General features: G+C 46.4%; 1 protein-coding gene across 1 annotated transcript in view; it reads right to left on the reverse strand.

The window, feature by feature from the left end:
* The window catches only part of BRD3 (bromodomain containing 3), a 38,101-nt gene extending 33,252 nt beyond the window's left edge, over window positions 1-4,849 (reverse strand). Inside the window, exon 1 of the mRNA XM_059486230.1 lies at window positions 4,739-4,849. The gene's annotated coding sequence lies outside the window, so the exon portion shown is untranslated. The remainder of the gene's footprint in view (window positions 1-4,738) is intronic.
* Between the last annotated feature and the right edge of the window lie 7,591 nt (window positions 4,850-12,440).

Here is a 12,440-nt window from a genome sequence, read left to right on the forward strand (position 1 = left end):
TAGCAAGAGAAAAGCTGTAAAAAGCAGTGCTTTCCAGAAGGAACAGCAAAAAGCAATGCTTTCCAGGAAGGAACAGCATTCTCCACTAAACTCAGACAATTCTTACACATGTGCTCCATTTACCACTTTCACTACAGCTCACAGCACAACACAGTTCCTAAACCAGCCTTGGTAAGCAAAAAGGCAGCTACATCCTACAGCCCCTCCCAGCAAAAAGCTCTGGACTGCAAACTCTGCACTTGCTTATAGGCAAACCAATGGACCAGGGCAGTTTTAGAAAACAGATTAATCTCAGCATGGCCATATCGATGGGTTTTGAGAAAGGGAGATCCCCAACCAGGCACCCTCTGTGAGGTTACACAAGGCTGAGCCGAGCAGTTGAAAAGACAAAGTACCAGAAGAAATGTGCATTCTCTTCAATCCAAGCAGGGTTTGGTTCCTGCAGGAGAGTCAGCCACAATGAAGAACATCTCTGCCTGTACCTCTGTGCCAGTGCATGCTCTGCATGGATGGCACTGCAGCTGTGTCAGGAAAGCTCTCCAAGTATAAACCTCAAGAGTGGAACAGCAATCCTTTCCTGCCCCTGCTTCTCTCTCTTTAAAGGAAAGGCAGGAGCAAACAGGATTATTCCCAAAGCAGACCAGTGTCAATCACATCCGAGTCTAAATCTCAAGGTTTGACAGTAAATGGGATCAGTGCAGACAGGGAAATTTCTTCCAGATCTTTCCCTCAAGCACAGAAATTTCACCTCAGATTGTTTTTGCTACACCTGTTGCAATGCTGGTGGAGAGGAGAAAACCCTGCTCCCAGAAAAGAAGAAAAACTCCTCTGACCAGGTCATCCACACTGCTGAAACCCTTCCAAATGTGACAACATCTGCTGAAAAGAGACCAAGGCCTGGAAAGGTGCATAAGGAACACAAAACAGAGGTGAGTAGTTTCTTCAGTCAGTATCTAATCAAGAAGAAGGGAAAAGGACTGCTAGAAAACACAACACATTACAGAACATTTCTGCACTGCTCTCCAGAAGAATTTACATCCTCCCAACACTGGCTTTAGCAACAAGTGGGTTAAAGAGTTAGTGAAAGAAACAAAGTTTTTCACCTCCAACAAGCACTAATGATTGACAAAACAACCCTGATGTCGCAGTGAAATCCTGCGGAATGAAAAGCTGGAGATGCACAGACCCTTCCAAAATATCCTGACAGCTCACTGAGCAGCACAGCACACAATGGCTCCCTCCCAACTCCCACAACTCCACTGCTTGCAACATAGTTCTGGGCTACTACTAAAGAAAAACGTGGCAAATTGAAACAAAACAAAACCAAATCAAAAAAACCAACACTACATACAAAACAAAACATATGGCTCATGGTAATGATTGGGAAACCCACTGAGGATTAATGAATTTTGCAAATTAGCAAAGAAGGAGCAACCAGGATTAAAGAGAAACAATCAACAACACTGAGATGCAAAACACTCTCTGTTCATTTATTTAGCAAAGTGTAGCTCTGCCTGTGCTGAAAGCACCTGATAGCTTACCAAAGAAGACAGAGTAATATATTTTGTAAAAGTAATTAAGCCTTTGAAATATGAGACCATAGTACATCACTCAGCTGCTGCCGAGGAGAGGGATTTGACTCCCAAGTTGTTTGTGCTGTCAACAAGAGAGATCAGGCTCCCAGATTACTCCCGGGAGGAGGAGTGAGATTCTAGGAGTGCAGCAGGGCTTGGCTGGAAACCCACACCCCAGTGCACAAGTGCCTCCCCTCCACGGGAAATGGTAAATACTAGACAGCATCATTCAGAACATGCAGCAGGTAAAAGATGTGCCTGGGAAAACTCTGGGAAGCCCCAGCCCAGCGTGTGCACTGCCTTCAGCCTCACAGGGAGAAACCCTCAGCTCAGGCAGGCACCCCTGGCCTGCAAGTGAGGTTTGAGGACACCAAAAACTCCCATTGGACTCACTCCACCTTAAGTGGTGAGTTCTAAATACACAGTTCTTAACTCAGCAAAGAGGCCTCTTGCAGGATTATTAAGAACTGTGATTTCTGTCACTGCACACAGCAGTGTGAAGACACAAGCAGCTATGAAGCCCACAGAAACATTTGCATTTGCAGACACTGACTAATAACAAAATCAGCCTTCTTTAAAGACAGGCACTGCAAGGGCAAGGCTGCCCAGCACGCTTACTGAGCTGGAACTCAGCCTTCAACATGCTTCTCCTCTAAACACTTATTAAATGACAAGAACTAAACTTTTTGTAAGCACTTTGGTGCTTCTATGACACCAGTTTTATTTCCAGAAGCCTAGTTTTTATGTGAAGATAACAGAACAAACACTCCAGAGTCAGCTTTGAAAACACCCCTCAGACACTTCACATTGCACGTGCATTCTTTCTTAATTTAAACTCTGCATGCATAGGTCACTACAACTAAAAAGCCTTTCAGTGCAATAGCTACTGTCTCAGCACTGGAGAGACAATATTGCAATCAAGCTTCGGCTGAAGATTGTATAAGACTGTTACCCCCTGCCCAACCCTTTTATTAAACATTGTCTCAAAACACTAAATAAGCACAAGTATTTTTATCCAGCGCAGACTAAAGAGAAAGAAATACACAATCTTAGCATTTCTTCTTTCCAAAAAGGAAGGCTTTGAGGTCTGGAGTTACTCTGTTTCAGCAGGAGCCTCCCAGGGTATTATTAAAAACTCCCCAAACTTCTGTGCTAAAAAAATGAGGCAGCCAGCAGTCTGCTAGTGCTGTGATCTGCAGATCAGGAGGCAGGACCTGCACTCACAGAACACTCAGGCACTGAGGGAGTTGTAAGCAATACAGATCATGGCTTTTTCTGCTTGTAAAGCAACCAAACTGCTTTGGGGACTTCTTGTTTGTTTTGATCGATGCATATTTATTCTGCACTTGTCACCCAGACCCTGCAGCACATATGGTAGTCACCAAGTCCCCTCTAATACCTTGGCTTAGCACTGTGTGAATTAAAGACAACAGTTTCAGCTTTAAAACTAAACTTCCAGTTTCATGTAGACACACCCCCAGCACACTCACCCCGTACACATTAAAAAAATTAATAAGCATATTAAAAACGTGCTTCTCTATTCCCAGCAAGGAACAGCAGGTGTGCTTTGCTAATTATGTCAGCTCCTAACCTGCTATTATTTACCAGTGTCAAGGAACTTAAGATGTAACAAAAAAAAAAAAAGGTAAACAAACAAAACAAAACAACCCCACAACCTACATATAAAAGTTCGAAATATTAGTGAAGCCGCACATTTGCTCATCAAAACAAGTTTATTTTAGTAACTTTTGGTTCCTGAAGAAATCAACAGAAAGGAACATCCACACTCTGGGACTGTCACAGAACCTGACAGAACACATTCTCCACGTTGTCAAAAGTCAATTGTGGAGGAAAACACGTTCTGAATTAACACCCTGCGAGACCCAACCACGTAAAGACGCACACAGACCCGCGACCTGAACACTACAGCTTTGTTTGAAAGTGAAACCAAGCAGGCTACAAATAATGCTCTATCCCCAGCGCCCAGGGAGGTGCCAAACCCAAACAAGAAGTATAAACGGAGGAGAAGGACGGCTGAGTTTTGAAGTTTTACATTTTATTATCGGTAGCATTATTTATAGCGTGACACTTCTATATATAAATCTGCGATCTGCGTTTCTTTTTACACCTAGAAAGCGTATCGAGTTTAGGCAGCGAACCCTTGGGTTTCCATTTATTTGCAAAAGTTTGGTAAACACCGGATATTTACACGAGCGGAGCAGCTGGGTACACACACACACACATACACAAATAAATGCATGCGGACGCGGACAACACGCGAAAGGCGCACTTTCCAGCCCATCATCCGCTGCCTGCTCAGACCTTTTTCCAGCTCCCGAGCCAGCGGGGAAATGGCCGGAGCAGGCGGGCGCTGGCCCAGGGCTGGGGCCGCCCCGGGCTCCGCTCCGCGCCCGACACAAACGGGAGCCGGGACCCGCGCACCGCCGCCACCGGGGGCTGGAGCCTGCCTAGCACCCCCCTTCCTCCGCGCTATTTTTTAAATTTTCTTTTTTTTTTTTCCTCCTCCTCTTCCCTCCCTCTTTTTTTTTTTTCCCCCTCTTTCTTTTTTCCTTGTTTACAAGAGCCCTCCTTTTCTTCGCCCCTAATTTTCCCCTTCAAAAGATGGCGGGCAGAGAGAGCGAGCGAGGGAAAGCGAGCGAGAGAGGGGGAAGAAGAAGAAAAACCAAAAAAAAAAAAAAAAAAAAAAGAGAAGAGAAAGCAAGCAAAGCAAGCCCGTCCTGCGTTGGGGCGCGGGGCTCGGCGGGGCCGCGGCTGCGGCCGGGGCGTCTTCGGGCGCTCGGCGAGAAGGGGAGGGGGGAGCAGAAGATGGAGAAGAAGCGGCAGAAGAAGAAGAAGAAAAGGGTGGGCAGGAGCGGCGGGGCCGGGAGGAAATCAATGGCCAGGCTGCAGCCAGCCCCGCCGCGCTTTGTTACAATTGTGGCGGCGCACAAAGGCTGCGGGGAGCGACGCGGGGCTCTCGCAACAAGAAGGAGCAGAAGAGAGGAGGGGAAAAAAAAAAAAAATTTCAGCATTGGCCTTTCCCAAGTGGGTTTTGCTTTCCTCCCCCTTCTTCCCCGGCCCCCCTCCCTCCAGAAACCATGGCCCAGTGCTAGCAATGCACACCCAAGCATCTAACAAATAAAGGGAAAGATTAAATAGATTACTTTGCCCCGGCAGCTCCAGCAACGTTTGCCTTACAGTCCCTCCAGTTGCTCTTCTTTTTATCCTCGGCAAGGCAGTATAATAGATGCGCTACAGCGCCCGAGCGCTCATGCGCCGGGGCGCAAGGCCATGTGGGCACCGTAGTCCCGGGCCGGGCCGGGTGAGAAGCGGCGGCCGCAGCCCGCACTACAAATCCCAGAAGCCGGCGGGGCCCCCCCGGCCCCCCTTGGCCTCCCCGGAGCGGCGGGCAGGGGACGGGAACGGCAGGGGTGATGCCCCGGTCAGCGGGCGGCGGGGCCGCCCCACGCCGTGGCCCCGGCGGGGGAAGCGCCCGGCGGGGCTCGGCCCGGGGAAGCCGCGGCGCGGGGCCGCGCGGAGGTGGCGGAGGGCGGGTGTCCCCCGGGCAGACATGGCCGGGGAAAATCCCGGCTTCCCCCGGCCGCCCGCGTCGCGCCTCCCGAGCTACGAGCAGAGCCTGAAAAGTGCGCCTGGAAACGCGCGTGGGACCCACGCGTGCTGCGGGAGGCCGAGCTGCAATCACAACTGCTCTCGCCCCCTTGTTTTTTTGTTGTGTTGTTTTGTTTGTATTTTCTTTTTTTTTTAATCGCGGTTTGCATTGGGTAATGCGCTCTCGCAGGTATTACGCAACAACTAATACGAGCTGCAATAAAAATAGCCCGCCGCCGATGCACGCTGGAGTAGAGAGCGGCCAAAAAAAATCCATCAAGGAAACCCACAGCCCGATGTAGTTTGCACTGGTTGGTTCATTTCATAACATTGTCAACTGCTGAAAACAACAGAAATTAATCTAACGTATACAATAACAACAATGTGAATTTCACCAGCACACCACCATAAAAGCATCAACAAACATCAGCGCTGTTAAAAACACTTCCAAGTAACAGACACACACAGCCCATGTCCTAAAGCAAATCCACAACTGCAAACAGAAGTTAAAACAAAAAAATTGTTATAAGCCAAAATATGGTTGAATTGCTGCAGAAAAAAAAAATATAATAGAGCTGTTGGAAAATAAATGAGGGGAACATTTGAGTGCCAAGATGGAATAAGGCAGAGTGAAGGGATTTCTCTGTGGACACGTGTGCCAGCAGAGGCTGCCACGCTGCTGGTTCAGACAGCCACATGCTGATGCCAATTAATAAGTCAGTTTATTGTAACCATAAGGTGAAGGCAGTTTTACTAAAAGACCTTATTTCCAGAAGATTAGCTTTAGAGAAACACAACCAATGGGACTGAAATTTCTCCAGAGGTATGATATAATCAGAAAGATTGTACAGGCTTAAGAGAATTCCATTTAGCCAGGCTTGCAGCTGCCTCAGGATGGAACCAATATTGTGCACATGCCTTAGCCAAACTCCCCCCAAAAATGCTTTTTGGCACTCAACTTCAAGGCTTGTGCAACTTCAGGAACCAGAAACTTGCTCACAACTCTACCACTCTTGGATACATTTACTAAGGCAGCATTTGGTGTATCTGCATCAACACCCAAACCCCACTCTGGGTCAGTGTGTGAGACTTGGGTTTCCTTCCTGCCAGCTGACCCTTTTGACTTGACCACCAGGTACCTCAAAGTCACCTCCTCACCCAGAACATGTGGTCTCTGCAGGAGCAAAAACCATGCAAACAGTAAGAAAAAATTATATTCTGGGTCTACTTAAGGACAACCACCACACTTCACAAGCTAGCGTTCACAAGCCTGATTGCCAAAAAAGAGGAAATCCCTTTAAAACACCACCTGAACTCTGCCCTGCCCACAATGTCCTGAATTCCAGATATCTGTGAGTAAGGGGAAGGACTTTGAGCACTTTTTACCATTGTTCTGCTCTAAGCCCATTTTTAAGGCAATCTAAAAGATCACAAGTGTATCAAAGCATTGGAAAGCTGAAGGCAGCCAGGGCAGTTCTTTTGACTGCACTGTCCTGCTCCAGGATGTCCCTGATCCCACAGGGATAACCAGAGTAGGAATTCCTGAATGCCATAACATACACAGACACCAAATCATGAGCATGACCAAAGAGTCCCTAAATGAAAACTGCTGCAGCTCTAGGCATGGGGGCTGGGAAAAGTTGGCAGCTGAAGCTTTCCAAGGGAGGGGGCAGGGAGAAATGGGCTGAGTATTCATTATGAACACTTGGAAAAATGGACTCCATGCACTCTAAAGACTCTATTTCAGCTAAATCATAATCTGAAAGCTTGGGGTTTAAAAGTATTTATATTTTAGTTTAAGACAAACTCGTGCAACAAAAGAAGTGTTGGCTGCAATGTGAGACTTGGCAGAGCCACAAGGAGCTGAACAGGGGTCTCCTAATGCAAAGTGTTCAGCAACCCCAGCAACAGACACAGAGCAGAGAGAAATTGGGGAGTGCAGGCAGAAAGGCAGAGACAAGAGAAGCCAGAGAGCAGAAACTCTGTGAGAGCATTAAACTCTCCAAGCCAGCAGGGCACTCACCTCACAGTGAATGGGCACAAGTTCAATATTGGGGTTTGATCCTCACTTCAAATCCACTGTCAGGAGCACGATGATGAAGGGTGCATCAAAACTGCAACCCAAAAGGAGTCTCCAATTACACCTTATCTGCCTTATCTCACCCAGGGTGGGTGTAAGAGAGTTTCATCCCAAATTGTCATGTTCATTATGCAGCAGGCTGAGCAGGCAAAACAATTCATGTGGGAAAGCGTCCCCAGAGATTTCACCACTATCAGCTTTCAACCTGGAACACAGCAGTCGCTCACACACCTACCTGTAGGTCTGCAGACTTGTGCTTGAAGAACCCTGCTGCATCCTCCAAGGGATTAGGAAAGCAAACATATTTTGGGATCCCTAAAGCCTTCTTTATGCAAGGCAGTGAGTTTAGATAATGGTTTAGCCAAACAGGCACAGGCTGACTCAGTTTGAATAAGCCCCTTAGGAGGTACAGTGAAATCAAATCAGAACCATTTAAGCTCAAGTTACCAAAGCCAAAGTAAAAGCACTTCAACCGAGGAAGAATTGTAATCTTTAAATTAAATTCTGAACTGATTTTGTCACACAGTTTCATGCACAAGATGCAGCAGGCTGCCTCTTCTGAGACACCTTAACACCAGCTTTTCCATAAAACAGAAACCTACAGCAGCAGCTCTTTATTTCCTCTACTCCCCAAGCTCAGAGGAGCATCCCAGATTCACCCAAAGCTTCTCAATTGGCCTCTGTGGTCTTTTATACTGCACCTCCAGTTACCCAATTAGTGTCTTGTTAATGAACACCTACCATGTATTTATTCCTGGCTGTTACAGTACTTTTTAACTTGTAATGCCCAGTGGTATCTACATCCATCTCAGAAGCTTTGTGCACAGGATTCAAAAAGAAAAATGTTATTTGTGCAAAACCAGAGTGGTTTTCAGGGCTGTTAAACATTGGCACTTTTTGCCTCTCTGGTCATGAAGTGTTGAGTGTTTTGAAACCCAGAGGGGATGGAAGCAGAAAAGGAGATACTTTGTGGGACAGATGAGTTTTGGGAGGATGGATCCCACTCAGTGCCTTGTGTGACTGCACCCAACAGTATTTAGCAGGAATCAGGGGCTGCTGGGAACACCATTTTTTCTGATCTTTGCCACAGGTACTTCCTTCAAGCTTCTGATTTTCACCTGTGCCTGTTCCACTATCACAACCACAGATTCCCACTGCAAGGGGAGATTACATGACTCAGATCACTCCAGTGTCAGGCAGAAGGGTGTTGAACACAAGGGGATAAATGCTCTTATTATAACAGAGACTCATCTTTTCCAATGATCATCTTCAGTGTAGTGGCAGGATTTCCTCGATTGAGTAAGTGTTATTCAGTAAGTTAAGGATGACAGGATTAGGGCAGAGGTTTGAAACAATAATTGCAGTTTGTTCTTCTGTAGTACCTTTCATCTGTGGAATTCACAACAATGCAATAATCCTCCTAACAGCTTTCCTAAGTAAGGAAATATTATGACTCCTGTTTTTCAGCTGAGGAAGCTGAGAGGGAATATGATGATGCAGAGAATCACGGGCAGAGGCAGAATTGGGACTCAGCTCTTCTGACTCATTCTTTGTAGTTCTGAGAGCCTGGACACACCAGTTGGTGAGGCCACCCTGGCTCCTCACTCCCAGGAATGTCAGTGCCTGCAGGGCTTTGGATCTTCAGTGTTCCCTCTTCATCTGGAGAGGGGTGAGCAGAGCCCCCAGACTGGGAAGCCAGGATGTCTACAAGCCCCAAAAGGCACAGGAATGTGCTCTTTGAAGGGAAGACAGGAAAGAATTGAGCAACCCAAGACCTAAAGGATCTTGTATGTGTTCATCTGCAAAGAGTAGTTTTCATTGTGATCTGAATGGCACTCTCAAGTCAGCCAATATCCAGTGGAGGGTCCAGAGGAGATTTAAAGTTTTTCCAGATTGAGTGTTCTCAATCCAGTGAAGCAGAGTTGAAGTGCTTCCACTGCAATGGACAGGAAGGGCATGAAGAGCCCACAAAATCTCCTGTCTATGATGTGTCTTACCAGGAGGCAGGAAAAAGCTTTATTTGGAGGAGCTGGAGACTGGGATACAGTGGGCTAAGTTTTATATGTAAGGAAAGAGGCAGAGCAAAGGCCTAAACTGTTGTGAGAGAGAAGGACATGAGCACAGAATTTGGGAATGGAAAAGAAACTGCCCAGAAACTTTGGGCATAGTTAAAAAAGTTCCTTTGGAAATTACCTGCACCTGAATGGTTTTGCTGGACATTCAGTGTGATGTGGAGACCCAGCACCTGCTGGGGACACAGTGTTTGCACAGGTAAGCAAGGCTGTGAATGGTGTGTGTTACTGAGCTGGCAGATTAAACCAACAGACACTGGAACGTGCCAGAGCCCTCAAGGATTCCTCTGAGTTTCCTTACTTCTCCTCCTGCCCCCTCACAGAGACTGGAGAGAATGGCAGAGAGATCCTCTAACAGTAACACCTTCAAACATCTTGATCTGTAAATGACAACGAGTAATAAATAGATTTCACTAAAACTATTTCAGGGGTGTGAGTGGATTGCATTGAACTGTCCCCTCACTGTGGCTGCAGCCAAAGAACAAAGCTCCTGATTCACACAAGTGCTGAGAACCTGCTGCTCCAGTTGAAGTGGCTGGGAGAGGCAGGCTGTCATCACGTCTGGCAGTCAGAGCGTGTGTGACTCAGCCTGGGCTCTCAAAGCAGCAGCCTCAGTGCAGGAGCTTGGCTGGGGCTGCCACTGGGGGGGATTTGTGCTGAATGAATTGCACATTGCAGGACTCCCAACCTGCTCTTCAAAATCATGTTTCTTAGCAGGTCTTTACTAACAAGGGTTTGATACATGCAGTGTTCAATAGTCTTACACTGAAATGAGTTCTTCAACTTCTTCCAGGCCCCTCATGCCTGGATTAAGTGTTTGTACACATCCCTCCCAGGGCAGGAAGATTCCAATCCTACCTGCTCTCCACTGGGCTAAGATTTCCTAGCTTTAAATGAACAAATGTTGGCAATGATGCAAGCAAGGCTTAGAGTGTAGTGGGGGAGGTAGAAATATCATCCTCGAAAAGGTTCAGTGTTTGTTTTTAAATCCCAGAAGAAACATATGAATGTGATGTATCTGGGATTTAGGGAAGGAAAAAAGCAGAGCAGAATGTCAGGAACCACCCAGAAACAGCTCTGTGTCAGGGATCAGCTGCTCTTTAGAAGCCTAAAAGATGCAGCAGGTCTCTCCTGAGCTCTTCCTCCCTGTTTCTGGAGCAGAGTGTAACACACAGCGAGTCTGTTCTGCACTTCCTCTGTCTGCTGAGGGGCCCAAGCAAATAAAAATGCGAGCTGAGATTGCTAATTGTGCCAAAACATAAACATGGGCTCACACAGCTTGTGTGATTACTCACCACTACAAACCTCAGCACGAGCGGGTTTGCAGCAGGCAGGTCTAAAGAACAGGTCCAGGCTGTAGTGAAGTTCCTGGGAGCTTTTCCACAAACAATAATGTCCTTTGGGTCAGCTCTGGGTTAGCTCTGGCCTCAGTGCAACCTGGGACAGAATCACACATTGGTCACAGCAGGAGCCACAGCCTGAGCTCCTGACAGCCTGGAAAGCACCCAGAGGAGCCCAGTAACACTGGGAGCAGCCACTTCCTTCCAATCTGAGTAATTTTCCTCTCCTTTTCATCACCATGGGAAGCTGCTCTCCCACCAACACCTGGGACAAGTGTCTTTCCCAGTGCACTTGGCACATCCCCAAGCTCAGGTTGTTTGAAGCAAAGGGAGTGAAAGATTTGGTGAGGGAGAAGCCTGCCAAGCCCCACGCTTTTCCAGAGGTTGGACAGATGTCACATCCTGCTGATCCCAGCTGTGGAAGCCTGGCCAGGGAGCAAGAAAGACCCACACAGATTCGTAACCATCAAGTGAAATTTAATCCAAATTTTTGTCTGTGCAGAGCCCTGGGGATGTTCTGCAGTCCCACAGAAATGCCCCTGCTCGTGCTGTTTCTGCAAGCTCCATGCTATCAAAAACCCTGCCTGGCATGGAATCAGGTGCTTGGCCAAAGGGAGTTTATCATACTTTAAACTAGTTTAAAAAAACATCCAGGACACTTAGAGGCTAAGGGGTTGTTTAGAATTACACTTAATTTGTAGTCAAGGCTACATTTTTCAAGTTCCAGAGAGGTATTATTCACAGCAGATAAGGATTTTTATACATGCAAATATATGTGTTTTCTACACACATACAATCATATTTACATGTATTTTCTACATATAAAAACATAGAAAATATATATTTTAAAAATATATAAAATATATAGAAAAATATCAGACAAAAATTCCCAAAGCAGACACTGAGAAGCAAAATACAAACTTATCTCCAACATGAAAGAAACAAAAACCACCCTGCCACAAGCAAGTTCTATAAATAGCATTATACTGCTGATTTGCATTCTCCCATTTTATTTCATATTGTTTAAAATACTGAAAACATTAAGCGAAAGCCACCTGGAAGAATCAGCACCAGGGATTTAACTGGATTTGTTCCCTAATATTGTTCAGGGGACTGTGCAGCTCTTCTGTGTTTTACCTCCCTGAGTTTAGAGGGCAGGGCTAATTCTCCAGATTTCTGCTGCAGGATTCCAGGCTGGAGGAGAAGGGCCTTGGCTTTACTACACCACAGTTTTTTTTTCATCTTTTCCTTTCTCAACTGCCACTAGAACTCTTGGAAGCCAAAACTCTTCCTGTGTTAAAGGGCCAGTGAATGACACATGTCTCCTTTGCTTCCCTCTTAAGTGAAAGCAGACTGCAACGTGTGGGTTCAGAAATAACCCACTGCTCTCCAGAGAAGTGATTAAACACATGTTTAACTGTAACTGGGCTGTTTGGTCTTGATGAATTAAACACTTTTCTGAATCAGGGCTTTTTGTGTGACGATATACTGAGAAAACCACCTTGCCTCAGATACCCTCTTGGTGTTAAAATGGGTCAAACATCAGCATTTAGAGTCACAGAATCACTTGGGTTGGGAAAGACCTCCAGGATCGTAGAGTCCAACCTTTTGGTTGATTATCACTTTGTCAATTAACAAATTTAACATCAGCATTTAGTCACAGAATCACTTGGGTTGGGAAAGACCTCTGGGATGGTTGAGTCCAACCTTTGATTGACCATCACTTGATCAATTAAATCATGGCACTGAGTGCCACATCCAGTCA

This window comes from Ammospiza nelsoni, chromosome 20, assembly GCF_027579445.1.
Source record: "Ammospiza nelsoni isolate bAmmNel1 chromosome 20, bAmmNel1.pri, whole genome shotgun sequence".
Classification (NCBI taxonomy): domain Eukaryota; kingdom Metazoa; phylum Chordata; class Aves; order Passeriformes; family Passerellidae; genus Ammospiza; species Ammospiza nelsoni.